Source organism: Peromyscus californicus, unplaced genomic scaffold, assembly GCF_007827085.1.
Source record: "Peromyscus californicus insignis strain IS unplaced genomic scaffold, ASM782708v3 Scaffold_17__1_contigs__length_78620276, whole genome shotgun sequence".
Taxonomy (NCBI): Eukaryota; Metazoa; Chordata; class Mammalia; order Rodentia; family Cricetidae; genus Peromyscus; species Peromyscus californicus.
Genome location: NW_026294469.1, coordinates 76,980,721 through 77,000,215, shown reverse-complemented (window position 1 = coordinate 77,000,215; position 19,495 = coordinate 76,980,721). Strand labels below are relative to the sequence as shown.

Sequence of the window (19,495 nt, the reverse complement as noted above, 5' to 3'; positions counted from 1 at the left end):
TTCAGATTCCACTGTTACTTTTTCTCTCCACAAGTCATTTCCTAGATGTAACCCTTTGTTAACAGTCCAACGAATCTATCCAGGCATTGTATATAACAATGTGTCAACAAATTAAGTTTAATGATTGTCTAAGTCTGGTTTCTGTTTGTATAGCAGAATGCTTTAGAGTAGGTCTTTGTAAAGAAAAGAGGTTCAGTTCTGGAGATCAAAAGTCCGAGATTGAGTAAGATTATCTGGCTCTGGTGAAGGCCTTGCATGGCAGAAAAGCAGCAGGGCAGGGCACTGAGTGTAAAGAGAAAGAACACAAGAGGTAGCATTGCTTCAGGACAACCTACGGTCATGGTAACTCATCTAGGACTACAGAGTGAGGACGCACTCTCAGGAGACAGCATGTATCTGTTCAAAAGCCCCAAATATTTCTGGGTGGCCCTACCTCCCAACACTGACAGAGTAAAGAGCTAAACCTCGGCCTGAGTTTTGGGAAGACACATGCTTTTCAAACCATTACTGTTAGGATTCTGCCACTCAAGCTATATGACCGCACATACACAGTTCAGGAGCTAAGCAAGAGGTCTTATGTCTTACATCATCAGTGCACTGTGTGATTGCACAAATGTGCACAGTGTGGTCACACGATCAGTGCACCCATGGCCCACCTGCACATGTGTAGGGGAATCCTTAAAAAGCCAGACACAGACTCCTCCCCTCTTCTGCTCTCTCCTCCTCCCCCTTCTCTCCCTCCTCCTCGCAAGTCTCTTACCAAGCCTGGTCACTCTCTTCTGTCCCCCTCCCATAAAGCTCTGATACTGGATTTTGTGTCTCAGGACCTTTCTTGAATGGTAACCAGCACCGTGTATTTAAAATCAGCATTGGTGCCGTAATTGGCAGCTGTGGCATTTAAGGTACCATGGGAGAGATGAGAAAGCCCATGAACCGAATTGCCAAATGCTGGCACACGCTATCCGAGCAGCTGCATAAGGGCTTCCAGGTCCCTGTTTTAGAAGGCCACACGGGCTAGTGCATGCCCTGCCCCACTCAGGCCATCAACTGAGCCTTGTTCAAAGTGCCACCTAAAGGGATAACTGGTCAGCTGACTGCCCTCATGCATGGGGACATCAAACAAAGACCTCCAGCAGACCTCCTAGGCCTGGCCACGGGCTCACAGGGAACCCAGGATGCAGTATGGGGTGATCCATTTCCTTCCTGTTGGACACTGAGCCACTTATTCAGTCCTGAGGGAGTTTTGGGGTCCCACCTCTCCTCGTTTCCCTATTGTCGGGGTAGGGGGACAGCCTTACCCACCTCACCAGACCTCCACCACTTAATTCCTCCCACCACTCAATTGTACTTTCAGGAGTACCTAATGGGAGGAGATTTTCCAGCTAAGGTAAGAGCTTTCATTTCATTTGCTCCCTCCATGTGCCTCACTCCAGACTGCTCAGCAGTGCTTCTCCTCCTCGTGCACACTGACACAGACAGGGCCCTGCTTTCTCTCAAGTTCCAGAGGACATCAGGATCCACTGCCTTGTCCCCAATTCCAGAAGAATGAGGTCTCACCCCACAAGCTTTTCTCTTACTGGTTCCCTCTTCGAATTAACTACTCAGCTAATTGTTAGAGGATCACCATAGAGCTGGAGTCCAGGGACCATCAGATATACCCAGGTGGTAAGGAATACCACAGACCCTTCTGTACCTGTACCCCCAGGAGGGAGGGGCACAGAAAAGAGTGACCAGGCCTGGGAAGAGACAAGTGAGGATGAGCGAGAGAGGAGGGAGGGGGAGAGAGAGAGCAGGAGAGAGAGAGGAGTCTGTGTCTGGCTTTTTAAGGATACCCCTGCACATGCTTAAGTGGGCTTACAGAGCTTACAGAGTTTAGTGTCTCCTGGCTACTAAACTAATAAAGGAAACAGGTGCTTTAAAATAATCTGTCTCTGATAAAGCTTATCTCAGATAAAAATTTAAAACATGTTCCAATATTTCTCTCTCTCTCTCTCTCTCTCTCTCTCTCTCTCTCTCTCTCTCCCTCGCATTAACACTAATCAATATAAGCAGAGTACTAAACAGTCATGTCATGGTCACCAGCCCAAGACTTTAATTTTCTCATGGCTGCTTCTTAATATGTTTAAAATTTTTTTCTAAGCTCCAGAAACCAGCTTAAATCTATCTGGACAGGTTGGATCTACTTCAGATAAGTGCCAAACTCAAACTTTCCTGGTCTCGGGACTCCCTCCCTCACCCTGGGACCCCCCCAAAGGAAAAATATAATAATAATAATAATAATAATAATAATAATAATAAATAATAATAATAATTCTTTCTTCTAAGCTTTTCTCTGTGTCACCAGCATCCTGTTAGACACAAGCAGCCAGAGTCCCAGGCCAAGAAAGATGAACATCTCCAAGGCAGCAGACGACAGCCCAGGATGCCTGTCTACCTCAGAAGCACCCTTCCCTACCTCCCAAGAGTTAACCAACACCCATTGAGTCAGCTGGAAGCAGTTTTTTGGGAGAAATGACACCCCTGTTCCTGTTCATCCACCTTTTTTTATAATAAACAAAAAGTCTGGAATGTTAGGACACTGCCACTCCAGCTATATGACTACACATGCAAAGTTCAGCAGCTAAGCAAGGGGTCTTATGCCTTACATCATCAGTGCACTGTATGATTGCACAAATGTGCACAGCATAGTCACACAATCAGTGCATGGGTGGTGTAGCTCCGTAAGCCCACCTGCGCATGTGCAGGGGTATCCTTAAAAAGCTGGACACAGATTTCTCCCCTCTCTTCTGCTCTCTCCCCCCTCCCCCTCTCTCCCTCCTCCTCATGTGTCTCTTCCCAGGCCTGGTCACGCTCTTCTGTGCCCGCCCCCCTCCAGTAAAGCTCTGATACTGGGTTTTGTCATGCCTCATGACCTTTCTCACATGGTAACCAGCGCCGCATATTTAAAACCAACAATCACCATGATTTAATAATTGGCTTCTGATCTTATAATGTTGATATGCTGAATAGAGAAGATTGGTTTTGTAGACAGAAAAAGGAAGGAAGGGAGGGAGGATGGGAAGGAAAGAAGGAAGGAAGGAGAGCGGGGCGGGGGAGGGAAGAAAAAGAAAAGAAAAAGAAAGGAAGGGAGGGAGGGAGGGGGGAAGGAAAGGAAAGGAAAAGGAAAAGAAAGAGGAAAAGAAACTAAAGAAAGTAGAAACTGAACAAAATGCGGATTGATTATTTCATGGTTACTGCAGCAACCAAGCCAAAGGACTGTGATGTCAGGGATGACTGGACCCTCTTGGGATTGGTGCTGTGACTCTTCTGTCTTACAGAAAACCAATCCATTTCTAGGTTCAGTAAGATTTGTTTCGAGTGCGTGCCTGTGTCTCTGTGTGTCTGTGTGTGTCTCTGTGTGTGTGTGTGTGTGTGTGTGTGTGTGTGTGTGTGTGTGTGTGTGTGTTATATGCATACATATGCATTTGTGTGCTCTTGCACATGAAGGTCATATGTTGGCATTGGATAGCTTCCTCTATTGCTCTCCATCTTATCTTTTGAGACAGTCTCTTACCTAATCTGAACCTCACTGATGCCACAATATCATGTAGCCAGGAAGCTCCAGGGACAGTCTGTTCATAGGGATCCAAACTCAAGTTCTTGTGCTTATGTGCACCTTACCCACTGAGCCATCTTCCCAGCTCTTCCATTTGATTTCTTCTTTCTTTTTCACATAATATGGTGACTCCATTCTGACTTGGACTGGCATATTCTCCTTCCTGTGCTAAAAAAAAAAAAAAATAACTGAAGGTCTTCATGACTCACAGTGTGTCCCCATCCTCATGAATGACTCCATTCTGATTTGGTCTGGCTTCTTGGGGTCTGGTGTAGGACCACAATCCAAATAATTGCCTTTCATAAATTTCATGTAACAAAGGGTAGAGAAAGTATAGGGAAACGGAGTGTATGCATAGTATCTTAAATTCTGCAAATTAAGCTATTATTTCACTACTCTGTTACTTTAAAAAAAAAAAAAAAAAAAACAACAGCATTTGTTTCCTCATTTGATTTGTGGCAAAGTCCCTGAATAAACTGAACTAGAGGGGTCTGAAGTAGAGCTTTCTGGGGCAGTCAAAACCTTATCAGCCACAATCTTGGCAGGAAACAGATGGTACCCTTTCCCAAACACAGAAAAAAAGGGATAACTAATGGTCTTTGTTATTGACAGTGTGTCACCAGTTTCAGCCTTAGCTACAGGCAGACATGTGTTTCTTTGTGAGAGAACTGACCATCCCCCCCAAAGAAAAACAAACTTCAAGACAGTCTTGTGTCATGCTGTCCCTGCATGATCCTCACAAGACTGTAGCCACTGCCCCCAAAGAGCGTCTCAATCAGCCTTCCAGGTCTCTGTTTAAAAATAGAAATAGCTCATGAGGGATCACAGAGCATTTGAGGGAACCCAGACACAAAAGAGCCAAACAGAGAAGCAGAAGAAAGAGTCTGGCAGGGGTAGAAACACTCAAGATGGAAGGGACACACACACACACACACACACCAATATATACATATATAATGTATGTATGTATATGATGTATATATTGGTATTCTCATAGTTATAAGACAACATTTCCTATATGAGATGAGCACTAGTCATATATATGTAACCACTCCAAAAACAAAAGCCACAATGGGAAATTAGTATTGAAATAGGAGAAGGAAAGAGTGTAACAGAAAATTAAGAGATCAAATTTTGCTCAGAGAGTGAAATTCTAAGGCAAAGAGAAAACATGAAAAGGGAGGCAAACTAGGTCCAAAAAGAGGTTTTAAAAACTCCATCAATAAGAGTTTCAGAAACAGGGATTAAAAGAAAACAGAGGGAATCATAGGAACATCCCCCAAACTGAGAGGTAAGAATCATTCAGAGTGAAATTCCCTACCACAGGCACGACACAATGGAAAAAGAAAACACCAGAGAAAGTATTTGTAAAACTTCAAAACAGAAGTGAAGAGAAGATATTTTAAATACCCCAACAGAGAGAAACAGGCCACATGCTTGCAGAAGAGTCAATGACTTGAGGACAATGAAACAAAGTCAACACACTTTTAAGGAAAAAAACAAAATTCAAGCCAGAAATATAAACCCAGCATGAAACTCACATAGCAACAAAAGGAAGAAATGTGTGCTCTTCACCTGAGAGTCAGTTTCTACTGCAAAATCTATTATGAAATCCAAAACAATTTCAGGCACCCCTGTGTGCTGCAGAGACAGATAGGAATCTTATCTCAGAAGGCCAGGTGAATGATCTAGAGAACACCAAATTTGCAAGCTCAAAGTTTAAAATGTTACCTTAAGATTTGTTCGTGTGTTTGTTTTTGAGATGGAGTCTTCCTCTGTAGCCCAGGGTGACCTTGAACTCTCCATCTTCCTCCTTCAGCCTGCCCAGTGCTGGGGTCACATGTGTGCTGCCTCATCTTATTTACTGTAAGACCGTGAAGTGAGAACATGTCTCCAGCTTTCTGGTTTTTCCCTAATGACTTATTAGGGTGTCACTATTCCTATTCCTTATGTAAGCTGTTTCATTAACACAGGACCAAGCCCCTTGAGGGGAAGAGGAAGAGGGAAAAGAAGACAAGGGAGGCAGAATGCTTCCTCCTTAGAAATGTAGGATGTAAGATTAATTCACAAAGAAATGCTGAAAGACTTCACTTTCCCAAGAGCATAAAAGTTAGCAGGAGTCAGGTTCTCTGATTGTTCTCTGAAGTTCTAACTTGATTATGTATGCCTATTGTGTCTAGTGATAAACGCCGTGCATACACATTTTAATGAATTTTTCAATATTTATAAAATATATATGTCTATGCTATTTTTAAAATATGCTTCTCTTATATCTGAAATGTACATTTTTCTTCAAATTTGTGACAGTGTAGTCTATGGTAAATATTATGTGTATTGACCCTTCTAACAATATTCTTATGTGGTATTATTAGACTATGGGAAATCCATTTATTAGCTTTCTCTCCTTCCCCTCATTTTCATCCTGTTGACATGAACACAGTGGTACAATTCTGAGCATCTACAATTTGAAGAGCTTTCCTGCTGTCGTCATATCAAAAACACTGATGTCATTGTTAGTGTTGAGATTCCTGCTCACTATTATTTGTCAGACAGAGCGGTATCAAATAAATGGTTACAAACACATGGCCTTTGCAAACCCTCTGCTGCAAGATGCACATAGTCCCTAAGATGAAGCAATCATCCCGACGGCCAGTGGCACAGGTACATCACTGACCTCCTGAATTATTTTATTTTGATTTGTTTCTGCATCACAGCATGCCACTTCCTGGAAGTTTAGGGTCTCTCTCCATTCCAATTTGCCCTCCTTTGCTGTGATAAACACCATGACCAAAAGAAACTTGGGAAAGAAAGAGTTTATTTCAGCTTACACTTCCAGGTGAAAATCTACGCAGGAACTGGAGCAGAAACCATGGAGGATGAGTGTTTACAGGCTCACTCCCTCTTGCTAGTGCTAAACCAGCTTTTTTATACAACCCAAGATGACATGCCCAGAGGTGGCACACCTCACAGTGATCTGGACCCTCCCACAACCATCCACAGTCAAGACAATTCTCCACAGCATGGCAACGCCAATCTGATCTAGGCAATCCTTCAGTTGAGATTTCCTCTTCCAAGGTCACTCTTGGTTGTATCAAGTGGCCAACAAAAACTAACCAGGACATGCTGCTATGACAGTACCTTGTAACCCTGACTACACATTAGATTCACTCAGAAAGGCTTTTTGGTCTATTCATCCTCACCTAGACAGACTCACCTGATCTGAGTGCCTAGGCTGCATTCGGAACACCACTTTGGTGACTGGAGGAGATAAGTTTTTTGTTGTTGTAACTTTGATTCTGCTACATGTTCACTCTACTGCAATAGACCAGTGCCTTAATATAGTGTATGGTTGCCGGGTAGTGTCACACACATATGGTTACACACACACACACACTATATATATAGTGTGTGTGTGTGTGCGTTTTTAGTACTATGATCCTCAGACTCCAGTGGATTAGAGTGGCACCTCTGCTCTGCCACTTAAAAGTGTGTGACCTTAAGTCCACATAACCTCTTCTAAGTGTACAGATTAGAAGCATTTTCTACTCATTGGAGTTTTAAAAGGATTTAATGGAATAATGTCTATAAAATGCTGTTGTACCTGAATGAATAACTACTAAAAGGAAAAAAACCCTCAACAATAATTGTTGTTGTTGCTAATTTAATTAACCTTTTAATCTTTCATTATCATTATCTGAAAGTGAGAATAATAGAATTGGCCTTATAGTACAATTAAAGGAAATAAAATATTCCCAGCACTATGTCTAACGTATAGTAAACAGTTAAGAATGTTTGCTATTGTTATTCATAAATATATAAAAAGTAGTAAAACCATAATTTTATTTTATCATGTCACTGTATTACCAAGAGTAGTTCCTATAAGTAAAAGCTCTGCTTTTCAGAAAACTTTCAATGATTCACAGATGCAAGATATGTATATCTGTGTAATTTTTATTTTAAATTTTTAATTATTTTATGTGTATTGGTTTTCATTGCATGTATGTCTGTGCACCATATGCGTACCTGATATCCATGGAGGCCAGAAGAAGGCATCAGATTCCCTGGAACTGGAATAGTTGTAAGCCACCATTGTGAGTGCTGGGAATTGAACCATATCCCCTGGAAGAGTAGTCAATGCTCTTAACTACAGAACCATCCCTCTAGGCTCCATTATTCACTTTTCTAAGTGTATCTTATGTGTATATATTTCTATGCCTACATGAGTTTGTGTGTATCACAAGCATGTAGAAGGCTGCAAATGCCACAAAAAAAGGGCATTGGATGCCCTGGAAGTGGAGTTATAGGCAGTTGTAAGCCACCATGTGGAGGCTGGTGACTGAACCCTGGTCCTCTGCAAGAAGAGTAAGCACTCTTAACCACAGAGCCATCTCTCCGGCCCCTACATTATTTATTTATGATGCAGATGGAGAAATTTATAACAACTTGAGATTGCCAACCTTTTCCTGTGTCTAATTCTAATTCTGAAGTCTATGAATGTTACTTTCCTGATAAGAAAGATTTTGAAGATACGGTTAAATTGGGTTTTGAGATGGTTAGGTTTTCCTGGATTATCTGGCTTTATCCTTACAGCGCACATAGGAGGGAGACAGGAGGATCAGTATGAGCAGAAGCAATGATGCATGTATGTCTGTATGCCACATGCATGCAGTGCACAGTAGAGACCAGAGGAAGTCACTGAATCCCCTAGAACTGGAGACACAGACACTTGGGAGCTGCCACGTGGTTGCTGAGAACAGAAGCTCCTCCAGAAGACAGGTTGGAGCTTATAATTGCTGAACTATCTCTTCAGCCCTACCAGAAACACTTCTAAAGACTCCAGAGAAGGGGAAACTTTTATTAATAGTAAAGAATTATGTAGTTTAAACTTCATATGTATGTATGGTAGTCTGATTAAAGAAATTAAAATATGGGATACAAAGTTAAATTTCAGAAATAACTATCTTACATATTTGTACATACAAAAAATTTAGGGCATACTTGAAGAAATATAATTGTTCATCTGAAATTCAGATTTAATAGAGCCTTTTATATTTCTCCTGGCAATCCTAATTGTATGGATATTGTTAATGCCAATTAGTATACAAGTAATCTCTACTTTTTATTTTAGTGGGTTTATGAAAATCACATTAGAAAAGATGACTGTAAATAAAGATAATTTTAATCCTACTAAATGTAAGGTGCACTTAACTAGGAATCACCATTTGTATTATCAGATACCACCATATGTATGCTTATCAATTAAATTGCAAATGGAGGTTATTTTTCCTGATGAATATACTTCAGAGATGGACAAAACTCATGAATAACTGATTAATGTTTTTTTTAAAGTGGGTTTTAATGAGACTGTTAGATAAGTAACTCAGTTACATTTGAAGCAGGAAAGGAACAAATGGTGGTATAATTATAAGATGCTGTATGGATTGTACAACAGCAACACATTTCCTTAGGGGAATCTGGAGCACAGGGTTATTTCTAGGAAGTATTGGGGCACATGTAATCATATTACATGCTTCCTTCTCTTCCTAACCATCAATATTGTCCAGCTGAAATCTAGTTAAGTAGATTTCCAGAGCTCCTTTGAGGATAAAGAAAGGTCACAGAGAGGCAGAAGGGGAATCGTTCTTCTTTCTCCTCAGAAATTTGGAGAGTGAGTACAGAGTGAATGCGTGCATGTGCACTTAGGTTTTCTCATGCATTTCTCCTTCACTGGGCTCCTCTGAGACAAATAACTGATGCCACAGTGGGATGATACATTTTATACATGCCATCAAAAGACTGTAAGTGTGGCCAACTGTAATTTATAACTGAAGGTGTCAGAGCTCCAATAGATTTTAGAGAGTAAGAAATCAGTAGTTAAGTACTTAAAAGTAATAGGCATATCTTGGCTATTACCAATGTTCGAAAGAATCATTCCTAGGATGCTTCTATCCATCCAGTCATGCTTTGCATTTGTTTTTTGTGGCCTTTTGACATTGTCTACTAATTTGACTCTCTGGTCTGGAATGTAGCAGGTGCGTTACAGTGTCTTGTGACAGCCCTCAATCTGTACTGTGCCTTTTTGAACCCAGCCCTGCTCCCCTGACTTTACCTCCATTTGCCAGTTAACCAGCAGCACTGAGATGCTAGACTGGTTCTCATTCCCAGATGTTCATTACTATTCTTTATAAATGTGAATGTTGTTCTGAGACAAACATAAAGTCATTACATAAAATTCCTGTTTAGTAAATACGTGAGAATCAAACAAATTCCCCTGTAATTTTGATAGCCAAAAATAAAATAAGTTTATGTGTAAATGGTCGTAGATTGATACGGATAAAATATATTTTCTTATCTCTGAGAGAGTAAGTGTAAAGGATTCATGATTTGAAGTCAAGCCAAGGAAGAGAAAAGCAAAGCCTTGCCTGTGGTTCAAGCTGTCATAACGTCAGAGGTGACAGAGTGCTGTGGGTTGTGTCAAACCTAGAGCAGGGGGAAGAGGCTTTTATAATAGATGCCACATAATATACTTTTCTCTAATGAAACACTTTCTTATTAGTCAGAAGAACACATCCTATCAAATCTTAAAAGTATTTTTGATTAAATTGAGCAAGAGCTTCTTTGACATAATCTCATCTGAGAAGAGGTGACCAAGAAGTAAGATACTTGGTTATCTATTATTATAGGCGAGAACATAAGCAGGCAGAAAGGCTCCCCATGCTCCCCTTGGAAATAATATTTCATACAAACATAGTCATAGATTGTTTGTTTAGCTAACTGTTTTGAAAGCGTTTGCTTACTTGCTCATTTTTGTACCAATGTTGCCATCCCCTAGAAAATGTTTTCTATTTTTTTCATTGGTTGTAAGAAGTCCTGTCTCTATTCTACCATTTCAATTAAGAAGTGTGTTAAGCTTCACTGTCAGTCACTGCAATCTTAGCTTAATACCAATTAGTTTATTTCTCCACCAATACATATGTGTGTGTGATACACAAAGAATATAATACAAAATTTACATGAACATTTCAAATAGTAGACCACACGTTAAACTGAAAATATCATTAACAATAATACCCCTTGCCAATCCTTTCATTCAGCTTTTAAGGTTAATTTTATCCAGTTTTTCAATTACTCATTGCTAAGTTTTTAAACAAATTAAAAAAAATAGTGCTGAACATTCACATTGTACACACCACATTTTCCCTCAGTTTCAGTATGCATCTGCTGGAAATGGAGGACGTTCCCCTGGATGATCATACCTGTATCGTACCTAGAAAAGCACAAAATTCCCTATTACCATTCAATACCCAAATTATCCTTGTGGGTTTCTCTAATTTTCTGCAAATGTTTGAGGCTAGCTTTACTTTCAATGTAGCTCTTTGTTCTAGGTCTCTCTTCTCAACACCATGGTTCTCAACTTATTTGGAGAAGGGCAGGGGCAGGATACCTTGAGCAAAATACAAGGGGAAAAGAATCTCCACTTACTGTTCTAAATTCATTTTTGTCTCAACAACTGTGTATTCAACACTACCACCATGCTCTGTGGGGAAGAAAAGGAAAGAAAAGCCCTCCAGCTTGCTGCACTCGGGAGCCCAGAGGGTGCCAGGCCCCTGTGTGGTAGTGCATAGAATTCTAGCTGTTTTCCTTTCTCTGTATATTGGCCTGAGATTACATTGTGTCTCTCTGTGACTACAGACAGCATTTACCAGCATGTACCGTCTACTTTCTCTCATTTAATTAAAAGAAAACAAAAGAAAAGGAAAAAGGGGGGATAGAGAAGGTCAGCAAAGGTGGGTTTGAGGTACCTTCTCTTTTGGCACGTTTAATTGTGGTGTTTAATGGACATCCTTGCAGTTTAAGTTGACACTTTTAAAATACAATTCTCTCCTAACGATGACTTGAGTCCTGCTACTCAATGGGAGAGTCAGAAGAACCTATAGGGTTTTATTTGGAGTTGACATTCTCTGTTGTAACTTTATTTTTTATTTATTTGTTTACTTTTTTTGGTTTTCACTGGAAGGAAAAATATGTTTATTTTAAATGTTGAAGTGTAAATGTTGCTTTGTTACAATAAAACCAGTGTGTACTCAAAGGACCTGATGCTTATCTATCAGAGCAGATGCTCAACATGACCTTCCACGTTTGACCTGCATAATGGCATCACGTCAAACTATATCTTCCTAATTTTGTATTTTTGATACTTGCTTTGCAGGATGACCTCAGGGCTATGCAGATTGAGTTAAAGGGATTTGAATCATATCTTGGTGTCTCCATAACTGAGTAAAGTGGGTATAGTTTGCTATCATGGACTTGTAGTACCCTTGATTTTTTTCTCAATTTGGATTTTTTTTAGATGGGTCTTTTGTTACCTGGATATTATGATAGTACCTGCTCCCACCATGTCACAGACCCGTTACTCTCATGCCATCTATATGAAGGACAGAAGCTGGCTGCCATCACTGGCACTGTGAACTAGATAAGAAGGTAGGCTGTTAGAATCAGCAGCCGTGAGGTGACCCAGAGTGCTCTGTCCCAGGTATGTGGCAGAAGCTCTCAGATGTGGCTCTGTAAATCTGGGTGGATGAAGAGCTCTGTCTGCTCAGTGCCACTGTGCATGGAATAATGTTTTGGGAAGCTACCTGATGCATAAGCTTTCTAATGTTGTAAACAGAATTAAAATTAATTGCCACTTTTTCAGAGATGATTAATGGAAGTCTGGTCAAACTCAAAGCTTTTTGATGTGTAAGATTTTATAAATGGAACTACTCCATCAATGGACAAAGTGTAACCAAAATCTGTCTAGATGTAGAGTATGTAATTTCTGCATATGATTCTACCTAGCAAATCACTGTATCATCAGGAATCTTGCTCTAATAAAGGAAGGTAAAGAATTAAAAAAAAAAAAAAAGCCCAGCAGTGGTGGTGGCGCATGCCTTTAAGCCCAGCACCCTGGAGGCAGAGACAGCTGGATCTCTGGAGCCCAGCCTGGTCTACAGAGCTAGTTCTAGGACAGCCAGGACTACACAGAGAAACCTTGTCTCAAAAGAAAGAAAGAAAGAAAGGAAGGAAGGAAGGAAGGAAGGAAGGAAGGAAGGAAGGAAGGAAGGAAGGAAGGAAGAAAGAAAGAAAGAAAGAAAGAAAGAAAGAAAATTCTGTGCCAATCTTGTGTACAGAAAATACTAAGTACATACCACTGTGTTCAGATAGAAAAGCCTGAAGAGGATTCACTCAGAAACATTTCCAGCTATCTTAAGGGTTCTCATGTATGTTGTACCACATTCCACCAAGAAGTACTTAATATCAGATTATTAGCAAGTGCAGTGGAGCTGCTGTGACTCCCAGGCAGGCCACAGTTACTGTCCTTGGGGAATAATACATCCACAGGTGAGCCACTGAGCCACAGTGGACAGTTTCAAACTCATAGTCACACTGTCAGCCCTGTTTAAACTTAGTGAGTCACAAAATGAAATGCAGTGGGAGGTTTTCCTGTGTCCCACCTGGTCCCACAGCCGCTGGGTCCCAAGTAAATACACAGAGGCCTGTATTAAGTACAAACTGTATGGCCTGTGGCTCAGGATTCTTGCTAACTAGTTCGTTCATCTTAAATTAACCCATTTCTATTAATCTGTATGTTGCCATGTGGCCGTGGTGTTACCAGTCTCCTGGCATCTTGTTGCTCCTTGGGCTGCAGGCTAGCATCTCTCCTGACTCCACCCTTCTTCATCTCTGTCTTCAGTTTGAATGTACTGCCTCACCTTATTCTGCCTTGCTATTGGCCAAAAAGCTTTATTTATCAACCAATGAGAGAACACATATTCACAACATACAGAAAGACATCCTACAGCAATAAAACAAAAGGATAGGGATAAGGAAGGGACTTTAGGGAAATGGGGTAGGGGTCGACCAAGGTGGTATGGAGATAAAAGAGGTTAGAATGACCAGAATGCATTATTTACATGTGCGAAAGGATCAAAAACAAATTTAATAAAAGCTATTTAAAAATAAAATGAATAAAAATTACCAAGTATGCACAGTTTTAAAATCAAAACCCTAAGGCTTATGGGAAAAATAAGACTAGAGGCACAGCATACAAAACCTCATCAATTAAACACTTTTCAAAAGGCATAAACCTAATAAAAATGGGAGCACCAAATGGAAGCAACACATGAACATCACATAAACACCATAGTTGCCCTGAAAAGATCTGAGATTTGTACAGAGAAGTGGGCAGTAGAACAATGGTTCTTGTAGATTAAGTCATGCATAGCCAAGTGCAAAATTAATGGTATGTCCCAGTTTCCCCTAATTAATCCTAGTAAAACCAAGCTGTGGTCTCAGAAAAAGCCATACAATGGGAGAATGTAAGCCCTGGGTAAGACTTCAATACCACATGGCTACTCCATTTCTCATCAGCTCTGCTTTTTCCCCCCAGTTGAGATAGAGTGCTCTTGCCTTAGCTTCCCATGCATGTTTTAGTACTGGAATTGCAGGCATTCATCACCACACCCAGCTTCTGGTCACGGGTTGTTGGTTTTGGCATCAATTGGTTATCTTGGCTGTTTTAACTGTTTCAATGGTAGGAGCACACAGTGATTTTCAAATACTATCTGTTCCCATGCCTGTGCAGCAAACAAGGATCCACACAACAGGCTTTCTCTCTCTCTAGACAGAAGGCACTTATCTCCTACCCTTTGAACAAAGGATGAATATAATCTCAGATGTTTAGAAGCCATGATTTTGGATCCTTCGGTCTTCCTGACTTCAAACTCCTCTTACCATTTTGCATATCGTGGGCTTTGAAATTCTTTTACCATTTTAATCACTCTCTTTTGAATAAGGTCTTATCTCTCTTCAAATGTGTCCTGTTTGAATAGATGTAGACCTTGGCTTCTCTTGTCCTAGACATCACATTTTGAAGAGTGCTTGGCTAATGAGTCACATGTTAATATTGACCTACACTTTTACTAAAATTGCCTCAGTCTCATTGAATTGGTGAACTCTAGGTTCAGTGAGAGATAAGGTAGAGAGTAAGAGTGAAAGACACCTCTTGGTCTCCATATCTGATATCCTTAATTCCAAAGGGAATGTTTTTTTTGGATTTTTTGTTTTTGTTTTGTTTTGTTTGTTTGTTTTCAAGACAAGGTTTCTCTATGTAGCCCTGGCTGTTCTGGAACTCACTCTGTAGATCTGAATGGCCTCTAACTCAGATCTGCCTGCCTCTGCCTCCCAAGTGCTGGGATTGAAGGTGTGTGCTACTACCACCTGGCAAGGAAGGTTTTTTTTTTAATTTGGTTTATAAAATATTTTGTTAATTTTTGTATATTTGAACAAATCCTCATTATTTTAAAGACTTTGTACATTTTTTAAATGTTCATCTCAAACCTAATTTGAATATGCATTCCCCTCAGTCTGTATGTAATAATGGCTCTGAAGCTCCTTAAATAATGTCGTATCAGTGTTACAGGCTTTATGCTTGTTTTATAGGCCTGTAAATCTGCTGAGCAGAGAAAAGAGGAATCTGGTAACGGGATCCAACCAAGGGGCTCAGTCTTTTCATGGCAGACAACCCTGGAAATGGATTGAGCTGTACTAAGATTCTAGCCCAGCAGTTCTATTCTGAAAATTCATGAAGTGGAGCTCACAGCAGATTACTCTGTAAAATTAAAACACAAGTGAGAAAGAGCCAGATGACTATATTTGTACAAACTTAGAGCACTTAAGAGCTCTGTCATTACATCTGAATAGACCTAAAACAACACCATCTTTGTCTTTGAATTCATGTAGGAAAATCAGTCTATACTACAGTTACCAAAAGTTCCATGTCAGTTGGGGAGCCAAGACCCTGCAGAGTAAGGCATGTGGTTATAACCCTGGTGACATATAAAAATATCCTCCCAGTCATGCATTGATTGACATGTTTATTCTATTTTGCGATTCTATGACAGCTAAAAGGCTAGTAATATCCATACTCAGGATATCAAGATTGGAAACTGACTACACAGGTAATTTTAATATAGAGCAGATTGCTAGGCATTTAATCAAAGAAAAATAATGTGCTTAATATTATCACAACATTTGGAAAAATAATTTCAACAGTATCAAGTAGGGAATATTAAAGTCAACTTTTATCAATTCAAAGGCTAATGGCAAAATCTCTATTTTTTAAAAAAGGATAATTTAATTTCTGTGTTTTCCTGGACAGGAAATGAGCTCTTAACTTTTATTTATTTAACAATTCCACTAAGAGTTCTGGGTCTAAATAATGACTTGGTAATTTTCACCTTCTGTTGAAATATTGATTTTTTTCCCTGAAATATCCAATTATTATTGCATAAAGGAAGAAATAAAATTCATGAGGCAAATTATTCCTTCCCTTTTCTCCATAGTGAAACACACCAAAAATTGGAGTCTGTTTCTTTTCTGTATTTTTTAAAAGATCCAAGTGATTACTGTGTCTTTTAGATCTAGATTATACATTGGTGTTACCATTCATTATGCTAGTCTGTATGTTAGGGAGTTGTGAAATATATATCATACAAACTAAATCAGTGCATTGGCAGTAAACAACGCAAAATATATTTTGTTCCTGAAGTTTAGTGCTAATTTCAGATGACCTCCCTATGAAATTATGTTTTTCCCCCACCCCACCTTCACCCCACCTTTCGTTACAGACTTAGCTGTGGCTCAGGAAATTTCTGCCATGCTTCTTATTTCTTTGTAGGAGACTTCCAAGGGTTATAATAGCAGTAGTGGAATAACACTGTCCAGGTTTCATGCCAATTATGTTAGAAATAAACATCTTCTAATGAAAATGAACACTGTGGCAATATGTATATTTGATTTAGAAAATGATTTTTAGAATTAGGAGAAAATCTTGGCTTAGTTCCTATAGCAGTCTAACAGTGCATGTCCACCATCATGCAGATTGATGTGTCCCATCATGGATGGCACTTAATTAAATAAGATAATGCATGCTCTTACTAATGTTAGTAGTCTTATTTATCTCTTAGGAGGGAGTTCGTTGGGTGCATTGATTTAAATTTTAATGGTTACACAAAACACTATTTTATAGGCTTTTAGACTGTAATTGTTTTCCAAATAATTTTTTTCTATTCAACTAATTTTTATCCCTTTTTAACCTTTTATACATGTCTTAAATAAACAAAATATCTTAAAATTCTTTTGTATGCTGATCACATTTAATTTACCTACTTTTATGAATATAAACTTTTCTCAATATAAAATTTTGATTCAACTAATAATGTTAGCTGAGTGATAAAAGCAAAGGCATTTGCAGAAAAGAAAATATTAATATGTTTTTTCTGAATTTCAGTATCTAATATTGTAAACCATTTTCTATCAAATATGAATATATTTGATATTTTTATTTCTATCAAATAATGGATATACCCTAATTCAGAGTCTTAAATTTTGCTAAGTTCCAAAATACAAAAGATAATTGAAATGTATTCACTTTCATAATGAGAAAAGTTTGGATTCATTAGTACCCCTCACACACACATATACTCACACACATAAACACTTACACAAAGATATGGATGACATTATAGTGAGTTTCAAAAAAGCACATGAAGGGAATATGAAAATTGCCCTTGTGATTAAATAAATTACATCACTATCAGAAATGGGTCAATAGCATTCATGGGGTTTCACTATATTGTTTCTGTTTATTTCAAGTGTTCCTCCTGCCTTATCCTCCTGAGTGCTAGAATTATAGGTGTGTGCCACCACAACCAGATAAAGGAAATTTTCATTGGCACAGTTAAGATCTATATTTTCTATAAAAACAAAACCAGAAAGCCCCACTGGAATAGAAGAGGGTTGAGGTTGTTACTACAAATAACAATAAAAATTACACAATACATCTATTTTCTGACCAATTTAGATAGCCATGTAACTAAAAAGAAAAGGATAAGACTAATAAGAATAAAAACAATGCATAGAACATTAAAATTTCCACCAACCCTGACAGTCTCGGGTAGGGGTCACAGGGACACGAAGACCACTGCCTGAACCTCTGCAGACCATTCTGTCCCAGGTGATACTTTCTGCCACCACAGCGGCCCATGTCTGAAGAACACAGCCGTCCTGGGGTCTTTCATATTGGACAGCCACATCTTACCCCTGTCACACCTGTTCCTGAATATGGAGGAAAAGTATGTCTTGGGCTGATCCCTGAGGAATTTTTCCAGTTCCTTTACCCCAGAACTGTGGTAACAGGACATTTGTGCTTAGAACTGTGCTTAGCTTTTATTTTCTATGCAAAGAAGTAAATGTGATTACACCAGAGCCCTTCCCACCATATCAGTAGTGAGGTTGATTGTCGATGTCACTAAGAAATATGGTGCCTCTATTGGAGAATTTATTGATAAACTTAATGAGCAAAAAATTGTTCAACTCGAAGAAGTAAGCAGTCAACCATCAAACAAATCCAGGATGCAGTTGACAAGGAGCAGGCACAGGCAGGCACTGGTTCGGAAGTGCCACTACCTGTTTGACATTCAGAGGAATAACATTGCCAATGGCCTTGGAGGTCACTTCCTGGGAAAGGCTACATAGAGCACATAAGGAGGCAAAGTTGTCTGGACTACCATATTTCTGCATGACATGATGTTTTTGTTGGTATTTTACTCTTTATTTGGGGAGGAGGTGTCTGCCACCCAGCTCCAGATAAATCACACCTGGCCTTAGCTGGTGTATTTCTTTCCAGTTTTCCTTAACTTAAATTATCCTGTCTACCTTTTGCCTCTGGGCTTTTCCCATTCTCTTACTTCTATAAATCTTACTCTTACTCTGTGGCTTGCTGTGTAGCTGGGCGTCTGGGTGTCTGGCCCCTGAAGTCCTCCTCCTTCTCTGGCTACTTCTTCCCCTGCTCCTTGATTTCTCCTTCTATATATTCTCTCTGCCTGCCAGCCCTGCCTATTTTTTCTCCTGCCTTGCCATTGGCCATTCAGCTCTTTATTAGACTATCAGGTATTTTACACAGGCACAGTAACACAGCTTCACAGAGCTAAACAAATGCAACATAAACAAAAATAACACACCTTAAAATAATATTCTACTACAACATGATGCATGGCAAGGAGCAAGAGCAAGTAATATACTGGGTGAAGAAGCATGTTGTACAGAAAGACAGTGTTGTGGGATGTCTTTCTGCATGCTGTGAATATGTGTTGCTCTGATTGGTTGATAAATAAAGCTGCACTGGCCTGTGGTAAGGCAGCTTAGAGGCAGGCAGGGAATCTAAGCAGATGTATGGAGAGAAGAAAGGAGAGCAGAAGAGATGCCAACCACCACCAAAGGAGAAGCAAGATGCCGGCAGACTGGTAATGCCACAGCCATGTGGCAAAACATAGATTTATAGAAATGGGTTAATTTAAGATGAAAGAGCTAGCTAGCAAGAGGCCTGCCATAGGCCATACAGTTGGTAATTAATATAAGCTTCTGAGTGATTATTTTATAAGTGGCTGAGGGACCGTAGGTGGGAGAGATTTGTCTGGACCACAGGGCCAGGAGGGACTGGAGAAATCTGGCTACAGCATGTAGTGCAGCAGGAAAAGGAGACCATTACCAAGTGCATGTGCATCTAAAGCTGCTCACAAAGAAGGCCCAAGCTCAGCCGGCTAGTTATGTGGATGTATCTGTCTCAGCTGACATGGCCAGAGAGAGTTAAGTTGAAACTAGTCTGCATGAAGAACTCTTCCTGTGTTGGTGTCTATTGAAAATACAGTGTACATTTCTTGAAAAATGATCAAGGTTCATTTAATGACTTAACCTATTGGCCACTCAGGTATTTCTGACCCTTGCTCTGTATCCAGAGTTGTCCAATGATCACTTTTGAATAAGCAATTTACATCAGCTTGCTGCCCAACTAAAACTACC

At 39.7% G+C, this 19,495-nt stretch overlaps 1 pseudogene; it reads left to right on the top strand.

The window, feature by feature from the left end:
* Window positions 1-339: 339 nt before the first annotated feature.
* Window positions 340-19,286, top strand: LOC128112393 (ATP synthase F(0) complex subunit B1, mitochondrial-like; annotated as a pseudogene).
* The last annotated feature ends 209 nt before the right edge of the window (window positions 19,287-19,495 follow it).